Source organism: Gopherus evgoodei, chromosome 1 (assembly GCF_007399415.2).
Source record: "Gopherus evgoodei ecotype Sinaloan lineage chromosome 1, rGopEvg1_v1.p, whole genome shotgun sequence".
NCBI lineage: Eukaryota > Metazoa > Chordata > Testudines > Testudinidae > Gopherus > Gopherus evgoodei.
In genome coordinates, this window is record NC_044322.1 from 132464797 (window position 1) to 132478829 (window position 14033).

General features: G+C 37.4%; 1 protein-coding gene and 1 long non-coding RNA gene across 12 annotated transcripts in view; one reads left to right on the forward strand and one right to left on the reverse strand.

The window, feature by feature from the left end:
• Positions 1-14033, forward strand: part of TBL1X (transducin beta like 1 X-linked) — a 274926-nt gene that overhangs the window by 80289 nt on the left and 180604 nt on the right. For 4 of the 6 annotated variants that reach the window (XM_030572409.1, XM_030572427.1, XM_030572393.1 and 1 more), the window contains one exon: positions 2942-3015. The exons of the other annotated variants lie outside the window; for them this stretch is intronic. The gene's annotated coding sequence lies outside the window, so the exon portion shown is untranslated. The remainder of the gene's footprint in view (positions 1-2941; positions 3016-14033) is intronic. 6 annotated transcript variants of the gene reach the window in all.
• Positions 713-14033, reverse strand: part of LOC115656133 — a 31261-nt gene continuing 17940 nt past the window's right edge. For 5 of the 6 annotated variants that reach the window (XR_004001585.1, XR_004001588.1, XR_004001584.1 and 2 more), the window contains one exon: positions 713-2063. This is a non-coding gene — a long non-coding RNA (uncharacterized LOC115656133). The remainder of the gene's footprint in view (positions 2064-14033) is intronic. The other variant, XR_004001587.1, reaches the window with a different exon arrangement.

Below are 14033 nucleotides of genomic sequence, written 5' to 3' on the forward strand. Positions count from 1 at the left end.
ATGACAATTAGGTAATTGAGAAAGCATAGTGGGTATTAGCAGAGGGGGCAATGAGCATGCACGCTGCTTCCATGATGTCCCAGATGGAGGTACTGGGTCTACCAAACTGGTGAACACTGAGCTGAGTAGACGCTCAGTGGGTTGTATTACATAGAGATCCCGGAATGGCTGACATTTTGTGATGCAGTGTAGCGTCAACAGGCCACTCTGCCTTGAATAGTCCCTTACAGCACGTACTATATCAGAGATCGGCAACCTTTGGCACGCGGCCTGCCAGTATGCCAACCCTGGCGGGCCAGGCTGATTTGTTTACCTGCCGTGTCTGCAGGTTTGGCCGATCGTGGCTCCCACTGGCTGCGGTTTGCTGCTCCAGGCCAATGGGGGCTGCGGAAAGCGGCGCGGGCCGAGGAATGTGCTGGCTGCTATTTCCCGCAGCCCCCATTGGCCTGGTGCAGTGAACTGCGGCCAGTGGGAGCCGCAATCAGCTGAACCTGCGGACGCGGCAGGTAAACAAACCAGCCCGGCCTGCCAGGGTAAGCACCCTGGCAAGCTGTGTGCCAAAGGTTGCCGATCCCTGTACTATACCATGGATGACTAGACTTGGAAGAATTCAATTATTTTTTAACATTTTGACAAATAGGTGTTTTATTTTTAAGCATTTTTATTTTTTTATTGATTAAAATTTTTCACAGTTGCAGGAAATTACGGAGGGTGGGGAGACGAACAATAATTTATTAAGATGATAAAAAAGTGAACGGTACAGAGTTTAAGCATAGAAGTTTCTGGTTATCAGGGAATAACATACAGATTATTGAGGGTGCAATGTTTGGTTTAAGATTGGGTGGCATAAGGAATACATAATTTGCAATATCCCCAATTGGGGGTAACAGGTTGATGGGTCAAAGTACAGACATTGAGATATGAGGGTATGAAGTTCATAAAATGGCTATGTTTGTATGTGGAGTATAATGAGTGGATATGATGATGAGGATGGATTGACCTTCATTTGGTGAGATTTAATGTTCAGGGAGTTTATGGTTCCAGTTCATATGATCCAATGGAGAAAGTCTCTTGGTCCCTTTCTCGTAGTCGAAGAACGATGTCACTCTATGGAGTTTGGGGAGACAAACAATAATTTATACTAAACAATCTGTTCCACCTTACATTTAGCTGTGATGCTTGGACTATTTTTCCCAAGCCTGAAGAATAGCTCTGTGTGGCTCATAAGCTTGTACCTATCACCAACAGAAGTTGGTCCAATAAAAGATATTACCTTAACCACCTTGTCTCTCGAATTTCTGTGATGGACTTACATGTCAGGGAGTTGATATGGGGGATCATTAGCTTTAAGATCCCTTCCTGCACTGTAAGACAGGCAGTACTGGAAGAAGAGTCCTCCCTCATTTTCTCTGGAGCACTTGTGGCCCGAGGGTGGAAGTAACCTCTTTGTGCCCCTTTTCACCATATTATACCAGGGTCAGAATTTGACCAGTCCGTGGACAGTTGTATATTTGTCATGTTTTATTCAATAGGCCTTTGTGCAATTAGAATTAGTATATAAAATACTGTAACCCTAATGGTGGTAAAAACAATGGTGGTAAAAACAAATGGTGGTAAAAACAAAAACAACAAAACCAAAAAACCCTAATTTATTCTCCTCTTGTCTTTTGCTGATTGCTGCTTATCCTAAAACTATTCTACAATTAATAATAATAAAAAAAGGAATTTAAAATGTATCCTTTTGATGAAGTTACATTTTGTAACTGCTAGTAAAGAATTTTTAGGAACAATTGTTTTAGGAATGCTTAAATTGGGGCTTATATTGATGTGCATCTGCATTGCGATACATTCTTTAATGACATATTTACTTGCTATTTTTTCTGTAGGATTCCCACCTTATTTTCAGTGCACAGATTGGTTGCACAGGCAACTATGAATCTGGGACTTCCTAGCTTTCAAGTGCTTGATTTTGTTACTTAAATCACATTTTTTTAATGATGGATGGATGGAGGGAGAGGAGGGTTGATACTGCCATGCCTTCTGTATAGTTCTTCTGGAAAAGCCTGGATGGACAAGGTGAAAGAAGATAAGAATGGAGAGAATATAGTTAAAATTTTATTTAATCCCATTAAAATTTTTAGATGTATATTCAACTTGCCACTGTTTTGAATTTTCTTTAATCGCTTTTATCATATAAATACAAGAAATTAATTAAATAATTAATCAGCCTCCCCCTTCATTTCATATATCATTTTTCTACCATATTAATGGGAGAAATTCAGACTTTCACTAGCTTTGCTCTTTTTTTCCATGTGGCTATCAGTATTTGGCCCCTTGTGCTCTGAATATAGTTGAAAGTAACATGGTGGTTATTGCTTAATGATGATAATTTCAACTGTTATGTCATACCGTCATAATTGTCAATATTTTTTATTGGGCTGTACCTTAATTAAGTAAATAAAGGCACAAAACCTCTCACAATTTGTAAAAAGGTAATTGAATCTATAGAATTTCCACTTCAGGCAATAACAATTTTAAGGTAAATTAAATCTGGCCAATAAAACCTTGATCATGCCACTTTCTATTAATACCCTTTTTTAAAAAAAGGATAAAGCATGCCTGTGTCATCAAACTTGCCTTTCAGTAGCCTGCATTTACACTAGTTTTCACTCAGAAAAAATCTTTGACATTCTGTTGATTCTACAGACAGAATGATTTGCAGAACTGGTCAACGTGAGAGTAGTCTCCCTGCACAGAAAAGTGCATTTAGCCTTTTTCTGGTCGAGTAAATTGGTGGGAGAGAATCCTGTTATCAGTCCAGATATCTAACATTTTTAGTTGATATTTTTGGGTCATGGAGCATTAGGGTAAAGCCATGAACTCTTGAAGAGGACTTGTGTGAACTTGGTGTTTTTTGTTTTTTTTTTTTGGTCATTGACAGGTACCCAAGGATAGGAAACTGGCCTGAAGGGAAAATCTGGGGGAGACTGGGTATTTGGCTACATTTGCCCCTGAGTAAGTAAATGTTTAAATAATTACAATACTGTCAGCTTTTTTTAGCTTTTCAGTGCCTGAAAAATAAATATTAACTGTACTGGCTTTAGTCCCTGGAAACTATGCAGATGACTCAAGGTTTCTTGGAATGAAACAGGGCAAGAATATTTGGGCTTGCTTTTTCAAGAGCTTGTATATTACCTTCAATACTTCATAGAAGGCCTTGTTTTTTGTTTCTACCCTCAAAGCCTGTATCAAGTTAAGTGAAGAAAAAGATTATAACTAAAACAACTTTTGTTGTTGTTGGCCTTTTATTTTTGCTGGTTTAGTTTTCTGAGAATAACTGTCGAGTGCAATGGAACTATCACTAACTTAAAGTTAAGCACATGCTTTGCTGATTGGGGTCTGGTTGCAGGGCACTTTGTAGGCTCAAGGCCTTATAGAGGAAGGTTTGAGCAAAGAAGCAGTAATAGGTAGAAAAGAGCCCATGAGAGAGGACTCTGGATTCACATTCCCACCCCTGAGCAATGACCTAACCTTGCATGTAGACAGCGCTATGTTAATGGGAGAGCTTCTGCCGTTGACAGCTTCTGCCTCTCGGGGAGGTGGATTAACTACATCAATGGAAGAAGCTCTCCCATCGGTGTAATAGTGTTTTCACTAAAGTGCTACAGCGATGCAGCTGCACCAGTGTATGTGATGATAAGCCATAAGTTGCAGACCATTGTTGCTCTTTGCCATGTTAATTGAGGGAAAACCTGCTACAGAGTCAATTAAAAGGAATGCAGGGATACTTCCTTCCATAACAGGACTGAAGGTGCTAGCAGTTTCCTAGGAAGTGAGAATCCAAGAACCAAATTTATGTTTCCCCTATGGCAGCACAAAAAATTGCCACTAAAACCTGGGGCCAGCCCCAAGACTTTTCATTTTACGAGGGAAGGTGGTTCAGAATAGATACTCCTTAAAATACAAATGGATCCCTTGTAAACTGGGGTATTTTGAATGATCAGATAAGCAAACTGTAGCATTGACCATTTTTTCCCCCTTTCTTACCCAGTATGTATTCTTAATTGGAGGCAAAGTTCATTGAGTTTTCTGAAATGAATACCAAAAGTGTAGCACTTCTCCATGCTGGGAATTTATCATTGCCATAAAAGTTATTTTTAGTTTGGGAAGGTTTATCGTTGTTTATGTAAGGCAAAGATTCTTTATTTCTGCCTATGTTACGTTTTGAGAGAAACTGCCTCTTACAAAGTCCATTGCTTTTGGTTCATGTCTGACCTAGACTCATATCAGTGTGTTTGATTCTAAAACACTGCCATGGCTTAATCATATTCCTGTTCTCAGTGAATGAAATAATAAGAAGTTGATAAATGTATGATAGCTGTGTAGGCAAGCGTACTTTAGTTTGCAGTGGTATTAACTGATTATTTCTTCATAGTCCAAGTATAAATTTTTTTACCTTTTTAATCACTTGTGGTATAAAGAGAGAATTAAACATGCCACCTCTTATAACAGATCACTAAGTTTCATAAGCTACAACACCATGTAAGATTTTAAACTTCTTATACACCCACATGTACATGGCATAAGAATCTATTCTTATCTTTGCTGTGAAATACAGTAAGACTCCCACTTACAGTCAGTTTTTGTTTTGTAACTAAAGTAATCTCATCTTGTCTGTCACTTGCACCTTTAAAACTGGCTGGTTGTTTTCATGTTTAAGGGCTGGTTCCTGCAAATGCGTATGCCCAGGCATACTCCTGAACCAATGAATATCCAGGATTTACCCTAAAGACCCAGTGTGCAGGTGTAAGGTTTTTAATGGCGAGAAATATCATGTTGTTAAATAGTAGTTGCATATTTTTAAATCAAAATTCATTTATATCAGATTTAAAACAGAAACGTTAGACCATTCAGAGATGTTTCCTTTTAACTTTTATAATACACATTAAAAGTTTTCATTTATAAACTGTTATCTGTCCATCTCTTTGTACTTGGTCCGTTGCTATTGATAGTGACGACTGACAAGGTATTTCCTGACCTTTTGTATCTTGGACTTTGTATAAATGCAAGCATTCATTTTAAGATTATTTTCTTCCTCTGCATTGTTCACTTTTTGTTGGTCATTTTTAAGGGCAGCAACAAAGGTGGTCTCTCTGGAGTTATAATTTAAAAGTTTCAATCGTGTACATGACAAAGGAGCTTGTTGGTGGAAAGAAAGGTTGTCATTCTGTGCTTTTCAAATAACATGTAGTGGTATTTGTGCTGCATTGGGAACAGAGATAAGTAGGTGTTCTGATTCTTTTTACTGGAACAGTAGTCCAGGAAGGCCATATATGTCCTTAGTTTGTATGAAGAAGGCAAAAAGTCCACCACAGAATTAGAAGATGAAGGCACTCTAGTTAAGTTATGTGGTTCATCTCCTTATTGGTACAGGATTCTTCCCTACAGTGATTTATCAAGTGCTTTATCCGGCCTACTCATATATTTGCTACTCACTTGCGATCATTGTGAACCCATACATTTCCTTTTTAAAATTGAAAGTGAGTGCACTGGGGCCAGATTTCTCCTTTTTAGCAAATAAATGAAGGGTGAATTTTTTGGTACATATGCTGTACCCAGCTGCTCCTGGTGGGAACATTGTTCTGAATGAAAGCTGTAGTGTTCTGAGCTCTTTTGAAAATCTGGCCCTTGGTTTGCAACAACATAAAAATAAATTCGTGCAACTTTGTGTGTGTGGTATTAAATTATACGGTAGTCCCTGAGAAATAATTTAACAGAATTTAATGTCTGATTTTTTTTTTAGCTAATAGGCAAAGATGAAACCAAGCAAAGCCTGTTGATGCTGTAGCACGTAGCACTTTAGCTGTGTTTAACAGCTAAATTCAGAGGGATTATTACTATTGTGAACTACGGTCAACGGTTTATGGCAGTAATTTTTTAAGATACTGTTACTACTGTTCATTGACTATGATGGATTATCTTTCATTATCTGGGGACATAGGGCTCTTTCTTTCTCATGAAGATGAATTAAGTATTTACAATTATATTTATATCAATTTATCTACAGAAATTCTTAATGAAACTGACATTTTATAAGTTGTTTCTAGAAGGTTTTCTTCTCTTTTATATTATGAAGAAACTTGATTCGTAGGGTGTTTTATGTGGATGGGGGTCAGATAAGGATTGACTCATTTGAAGTTTAATTAACCCAAAACATCATGAAAATGAAACAAATCGGTTATTTAAATAGTTGCATCTATTGAAATTATTGCTTTTTGGGGAAGTAGTAGAACTGCATAGTTGCGAGGAAGGCTACTTTTGATCTTCAGCATACAATCCCTTATTTTGATCAAGTCTAAAATATTAATGAAATTAAATCTCCATTTTATTTCACAGCCTGAAGCAAAGTATTATAGCCTTTCCTTGGGGTTTGGAAAACAATATATCACTAAATTTGAAAGGCACAAAAGTCCTTTATTAAAATATATAGATATTGCTGCTGTACATTACGAGGCTATAAATGAGAACTGATCACTCGTAGGCGACTTGCAGGTGGATGTTGGCTTTTAAAGAACAATATATTATATTACAAGTTCCTTTAGGGGGTGAATGTTTTTTTTTATTAATGATTCCTGGAGAGCAGGAGGCTACATTATGATGATATAGTTCAATATTTATCTAGATTGTTTTTTTGAGAGCCTAACTCCTTTTAAATATTGCCATATGAATTCTCACATATTGTTCACCTATCACACAGGAAAAAATGGTTCTATTTAGAGCAGGTGCAGTTTTCACACTAAGCGTGAATAGAAATGCGAATGCAGTTAATGTGCAGTACCCATGAACAGCAATACCGTTATACTGTTGTCTCTCCAAATGATGAGAGGAGGGTTTGGAGGAAATGAAGGGAGAGATGGTTATGTGGAGGATGCTCTGTGATGTGAATGAACATTTCGACTCTTCTTTAGGTGGATGAAGAAAGACTCATTACAGACCTGACTTATTTTTTTATTTTGTTAATCTCTGATATTTAGAAAGCATCTTTACTGATCCTTTTTGCAAACCGTCTCATGCAATAACTGGCAAAACAGAAGCAATCAGTGATGCAGTCTCAAAGGGAATCTCAAACTTCACTTTAAGTGCAATGATTAAATCCTTTAAAATGGTAACCACTGCTGCCAAAAACTCCTGTAATTGGTCACTAATGTATTTTGTTGTAGTAGTCAAAAGCGACTAGATTTCAGACACATAATTAGCAATGTACACACGTTTGGTCAGTAAAATTGAAAATCTTAATATAACCATGGCTAGAGCGGGCAAAAAAGGAACACAGAACTGGAAAACTGAAATGGTGTTTTGTTGATAGTACCTAAGTAGAACTGTACGCTTCAATAAAACAAGTGTCCTACTGTGCTGGAATACAAATGGCCTGTCTGTGGCAGGATACAGGGAAGACGTTTGGCAGAGAGGGATTTGAGAGCTTCTGGCATTATGTAATTGAATTGGCCATTTCTTTAAAGATACAGCAAATTGTTTGTTGCAGCGTTCATCATCAGAAGGAAGGTCAGACAGCTTGCCAAACATATGATATTCATAATAAAAAATAAAACAGTGACTCACACTTAAACACAAATCATGTATTATATTTGTAAAAGCTGTAGAAATGAATAAGATTTTTTTTTTTTTTGAGGAGTTGAGGCATCAGAAATCTAGTAAGATTGTAATTTGAGAAGTGGAGAGAGTATTAGTCAGTGAAAACAGACCCCAAGGAATTTAGCTAGTGTTCAGCATAGAGATCCCCTAACTTGCAGACATTGCAGGTATTTTGCCAGTGATGCTGCTTACTGTTGCTTTTAAAATGCTTTACAGAAGGTAATCACAATTTTTTTCTATTTAAAAAAACACAACAAAAAAAACACTTACAAGATGGGAAAGGGACTTAAAAAAACTAGTTCATTTTTTAACAAAGCATTGCTGCTGCTTGTTAAAATTGGCTATAGTGTGACAGAGCCAAATGCTGCAACAAGCTACAGCATATTTGAAATCTATGAAATGTTCAATATCAGTATGTTGGGAAAACCCTCTCAAGTCACATCCAGAACAGTGAACATAAATTGTATTGTGACGGGAGCTCTGGGCTACACAGTAGTGCCTCAGAAATGAGGAGCGGTTAGCTTTCAGACCCTAATGCTTTCAGGAGACGAGCATTCTGATTTCTTGCACCGATAGGGTTGGAAATTGGAACCAAAATAATTAGATTGGATATACAGATCCCAACAAGCCAGGCTATGAAGTCAGAGGAGGGAGCAATGCTTTGAATCCTAAAGCATACCTTGCTCTTTTTATTATTAATTTTGATGAGAAGGTGAAGGAGGGGCGGTAAACTAGAACATAGATGTCTATTGTTAACATTCAAGCCATATAAATTAAATAATTATAGGAACATTTCTTCATGTTAAAAGCTGTACGAGAGCTGCTATATTAAAATAATAAAATACATACTTTTAATTATATTCAGCAGACTATATAGAAGTGCATATTTGGGGGGTGGTGGTAAACATTTGCTTAAAATATGCACATCTGATAGGAACAAGGGAGGGAAAATACCCACTAGATTACATACTCCACTCCTCTCTGCCAGTGCAGGGTTGTTCCTTACAGTACGCTTTCTAGTATTTTGTCCAGGAATGGCGTTCCTCTATTCCCATTAGGATATTATTCCACAGGGCAGTAGACCTATCTTTCCAGAAAGCTTTCCAGATATTCAGTCCAGATCTGCCATTTCTTAATTTTATTTTATTACTCCTACTTCCATTTTGATATATGAAAAATTATTCGTCTTTCTCCTTGGTGAGTGTAACCTCAGATACATGTGAACTGTTATCATGTTCTGTTCTCTCCCTTAGTTGTCACTTAGCCAAACTATACATATTTAGCTCTCGTAATCTTTCCTCATAAGATAGGACCTGGTATGGGAGCTAGAGGAACTATTTTCCTCTAGCTCCCTCTAGCTCCCATTCTGTTGCCAGTCACAGAACTTCCTCCAACTTGCCAATGTTTTTCTGATAATAGGTCCAGAATTCTAGATCTGATCATACTATAGACATATGTAAATATAAAGGTGACTATTACTTTCTTGCCCCATGATGTGATCTCTTTTTGCATGCTGCCCAAAAAATGATTTTTTTTTTCTGTTGCCAGATTCTACTGCAAGCTCCAGTATAGCTTGCTGTCCAGAATCTCTTCTATATTTCTGCCAAATTTCTCCCTTCCATTCAGTGTGTTGTGAATTATATTTGTTCTAAATGTGTAGTACCTTTCATTTTTTAAAATCAAATCTCATTTTTTATTTTTTGTACATTTTTATCTGTCTAGATCCCTGTAAATTATTTTTCTATCCTTACTTGTATTTGTGACTTCTTCCAGTTTAGTATAATCTATAGATTTTATTACATGCTCTTACTAACCAGCAAGTGACCTGTGCCCTATGCTGCAGAGGAAGGCAATTCCTCTGCCCCATGTCTAACATGGGGGCAAATTCCTTCCCAACCCCAAATATGGTGATCAATTAGAATCTGAGCATGTGGGCGAGACCCACCAGCCAGACACCTGGGAAAGAATTTTCTGTAGTAACTCAGAGCCCTCCTCTTCCAGTGTGCCATCTCTGGCCATTGGAGATATTTGCTAATAGGAGAAGGGCCACATGCCATCTTACGCAACTTCATCATACCATCACCTCTGTAAACTTACCAAACTCAGTCTTCAAACTAGGGTTTTTTGGACCCACTGCTCCCCTTGGAAGGCTGCTCCAGAACGCCACTCCTCTATGGTAGCCAGCCTAGGCACCTACCCATAACCTCAGCTTCAGACAGCATTCATATTTTCAAATAAGATAGCATGTATAATATGTTCCATTTTAATAATGCTTAAAGATTTGGTTGTGAAATTATCTTTAAGGTATTTTTAGGGTATCTAGGATTTCTCAAAAGCCTGACCGTATTCTGGTCCCCAAACATTGATGACCAGATTTCCAAAGAAGAGTTCAGCAGCCTACAGCTGCATCGATTGACAACAGAAGCAGCTGGGTTTTAAGCTTCTTTGAAAGTCTGGTCTGGATTATTACTAGATTATTAGCAAAATATGTTTACGGTAATTAAATATGCTAAATGCCTATATTTCTGTTGTTTATTATATTTACTGTGGTAGCACCTGGGGGCTCTAGTCAAGCAGCATGACCCCGTAGTGCTCGCCATTGTACAAACACAGGACTAAAAGATGATCCCTGCCCCAAAGGCCTTCCAATCTAAGTATAAGACAAGAGACAACAGATGGGTTACAGACAAATGGATAATCTAGGAAATAATGAGACAGTATTGGCCAGCATTATAGGCAATGATCTCAGCACATCAACAGTCTGTAACAGTTGTCAAATTTTCGTAGGCATCATGGAAAAGGAGAGTTTTAAGAAGAATTTTAAAGGAGGATAATGAGCCACTCTTGTAAATATTTATGGGGAGCTTCTCCCAAGCATAAGGGGGAGCATGAGAGAAAGCATGAAGGTGCTTGTTTAAAAACTTAAGTGGGTGATTGGAGACTGACATCACCAGCCGATCAAAGGTGAGTCAACATCTTGATAGTGTTATGCGATAAGTTAGGGGCTAGGCCATAAAGGGCGTTGGCTTTGAAGGCAAGTAGATTATGTTTTATTCGCCAGAGGAGGCAGAGCAGATGGATGTAAGGAGAGGGGTAATAAAGAGAATGGCTAAGAGAGTGGTATTCTGAATGTATATCGAGAGAAGATTGTGATTATCAAGGCCAGAGAGAAGGATGTTTCAGTAATCGAGATTGAGAGTTTGGTCGAGAATTTTAGCTGTGTGGATGGATAAGAAAGGCCATATCTTAGACATTTATGGAAAAAGAATTGGCAAGGTTTAAACATAACCTGGGATGTGAGGATGTAGAGAAAGGTCGGCGTTGAAGGTGACAGCCATTTTACAGGCATGAATAACAGAATGGTGGTGGTGTCCACAATGATTGAGAGACGGCTCATGGGGGTGGAGATTAAGTGCTGTGTTTTCACCCTGTTTATCTTGAGTCAATACCTAGAGAGCCATGAGGAGATGTCAGAGACTGGCTGAAATTTTAGTTTGTGCAGAGGGAGATGGGTCTGGAGTAGAGAAGTAAATCTGAGTTATTAGCATAGAAATGGTAGTTAAATTTGTTTTTTGAAGATGAGATTACCTAGAGATTAGATATAGAGGGAGATGAGAAAGGGACCAATGTCAGAGCCCTGTGAAACCCCCACAGAAAGTTGGAAGGCAAATGAGGAGGGTCATCAAGAAGACACACTGAAGGGAGGACCTCAGACTCAAACTACTTCACATCAGTTATGTTGAATTATAAAGATAATAGCAAAGAATAGCAGAATGGCATTCCTCTGTCCTGATATTTTCAGCCCATTATAGTTAAAAGTGGGCTGTCAAGCGATTAAAAAAATTAATCATGATTAATCATGTGACTAATCGCACTGTTAAACATTTTTTCTACATTTTCTACATTTTGAAATATATTGATTTCAATTACAACACAGAATACAAAGTGTACAGTGCTCACTTTATTTATTTTTTATTACAAGTATTTGCACTGCAAAAAAACAAAAGAAATGGTATTTTTCAATTCAGCTAATACAAGTATTATAGTGGAATCTCTTTATCATGAAATTTGAAATTACCAATGTAGAATTATATATTAAAAAAACCCTTCATTCAAACATAAAACAATGTAAACATTTTAGAGCCTGCAAGTCCACTCAGTTCTACTTCTCATTCAGCCAATCGCTCAGAGAAACAAGTTTGTCTACATTTGCAGGAGATAATGCTGCCCACTTCTTGTTTATAGTGTCACCTGAAAGTGAGAACAGGCGCACTGATGACACTGTTGTAGCCAATGTGGCAAGATATTTATGTACCAGATACACTAAAGATTCATATGTCCCTTCATGCTTCAACCACTATTCCAGGGGACATGCATCCATGCTGATGACGGGTTCTGATTGATAACAATCCAAAGTTGTGCGGACCGATGCATGTTCATTTTTATTATCTGAGTCAGATGCCATCAGCAGAAGGTTGATTTTCTTTTTTGGTGGTTCGGGTTCTTTAGTTTCCACATCAGAGTGTTGCTGTTTTAAGACTTCTAAAAGCATGTTCCACACCTCATCCCTCTCAGATTTTGGTAGGAACATCAGATTCTTAAACCTTGGGTGGAGTACTGTAGCTATCTTTAGAAATCTCACATTGGTACCTTCTTTGCGTTTTGTCAAATCTGCAGTGAAAGTTTTCTTAAAATGAACAACATGTGCTGGGTCATCATCCGAGACTGCTATAACATGAAATATATGGCTGAATGCGAGTAAAACAGAGCAGCGGACATACAGTTCTCCCCCAAGGAGTTCAGTCACAAATTTAATTAATGCATTATTTTTTTAACAAGTGTCATTAGCATGGAAGCATGTCCTTTGGAATGGTGGCTGAAGAATGAAAGTTGGGCATTCATGAATGTTTAAAAGATCTGGTACATAAATACCTTGCAATGCTGGCTACAATAGTGCCATGCAAATGCCTGTTCTCACTTTCTTGTGATCTTGTAAATAAGAAGAGGGCAACATTAGCTCCTGTACCTGTAAACAAACTTGTTTGTCTTAGCAATTGGCTGAACAAGAAGTAGGACTGAGTGGACTTGTAGGCTCTGAAGTTTTATATCGTTTTGTTTTTGAGTGCAGTTATGTAACCAAAAAAAAATCTACATTTGTAAGTTGCACTTTCATGACAGAGATTGCACTACAGTACTTATATGAGGTGACTTGAAAAATACTATTTCTTTTATTTATCATTTTTACAGTGCAAATATTTGTAATAAAATATATACTTTGATTTCAGTTACTACACAGAATACAATATATAAGAAAATGTAGAAAAACATCCAAAATATTTAATACATTTCCATTGGTATTCCATTTTTTAATAGTACGATTAAAACTGAGATTAATTTTTTTTAATCATGATTAATTTTTTTGAGTTAATCGCATGAGTTAACTGCAATAAATTGACAGCCCTAGTTAAAAACCACGAAAACATCCTTTTTGCCAACTTTCATTACTAATTTTTTTTGTCTTTATGTCATTTGTGCATAATAAAGGTACAATCAAAGTCATGGTGGATAACCACCTGAACATAAGCTCCCAGTGCAAAGCTGTGGCTAAAAGAGCTAATATAATCTTCGGTTTTATAAACAGGAACTATTGAATAAGGTGTGGGGAGGTAGTATTGACTGTGTATATAGCACTGGTGATTCTACTGCCATAAAACTGTATCCAGGTCTGGTGTCCATACTTTAACAAGGAGGTTTTAAAAAAAAAATTGGAAAGTGTTCAGAATATAGTTCAAGAAGGACTGAGAAACTATTCTGGAAAACCTGTCTTTCAGTGAATGACCAATGAAGCTCAATCTAATTACCTTATCTAAGAGAAATTTGTGATCAACTCACCTCTCAATCTGTGGGTACCTATGTTAGTATTTCTGATAGTAGAAGATTATTTAATCTTGAAGGCAAAGATATAACAAGACCTCATGGCTGGAAATTGAAGCTAGACAAATTCAGACTGGAAATGAAGGGCAAATTTTTCCATTGAGGTTAATTAACTATTGGAACAATTTATCAAGGGGTGTGATGGTTTCTCCATCACTTTAAGCCTTTAGATCAAGTTTTGATGTTTTTCTAAAAGTTATACTTTATTCAACCGGAAGCCATGGGCTAAATGCAGGAATCACTGGTTGGAATTCTATGGCCTGTGTTATGCAGAAGGTCAGATTACAGTGGTCCCTTCTGGCCTTAAAATATGCAAAGGTCTCTGATTCAGGGTAGATGTATTTATATAAGTATATATTCTTAAGCTGAGGCGATGGCTTATTTTGGTAACAGGATATGGGTAGGTCTACACTACAGGATTATTCCAATTTTACATAAACCGGTTT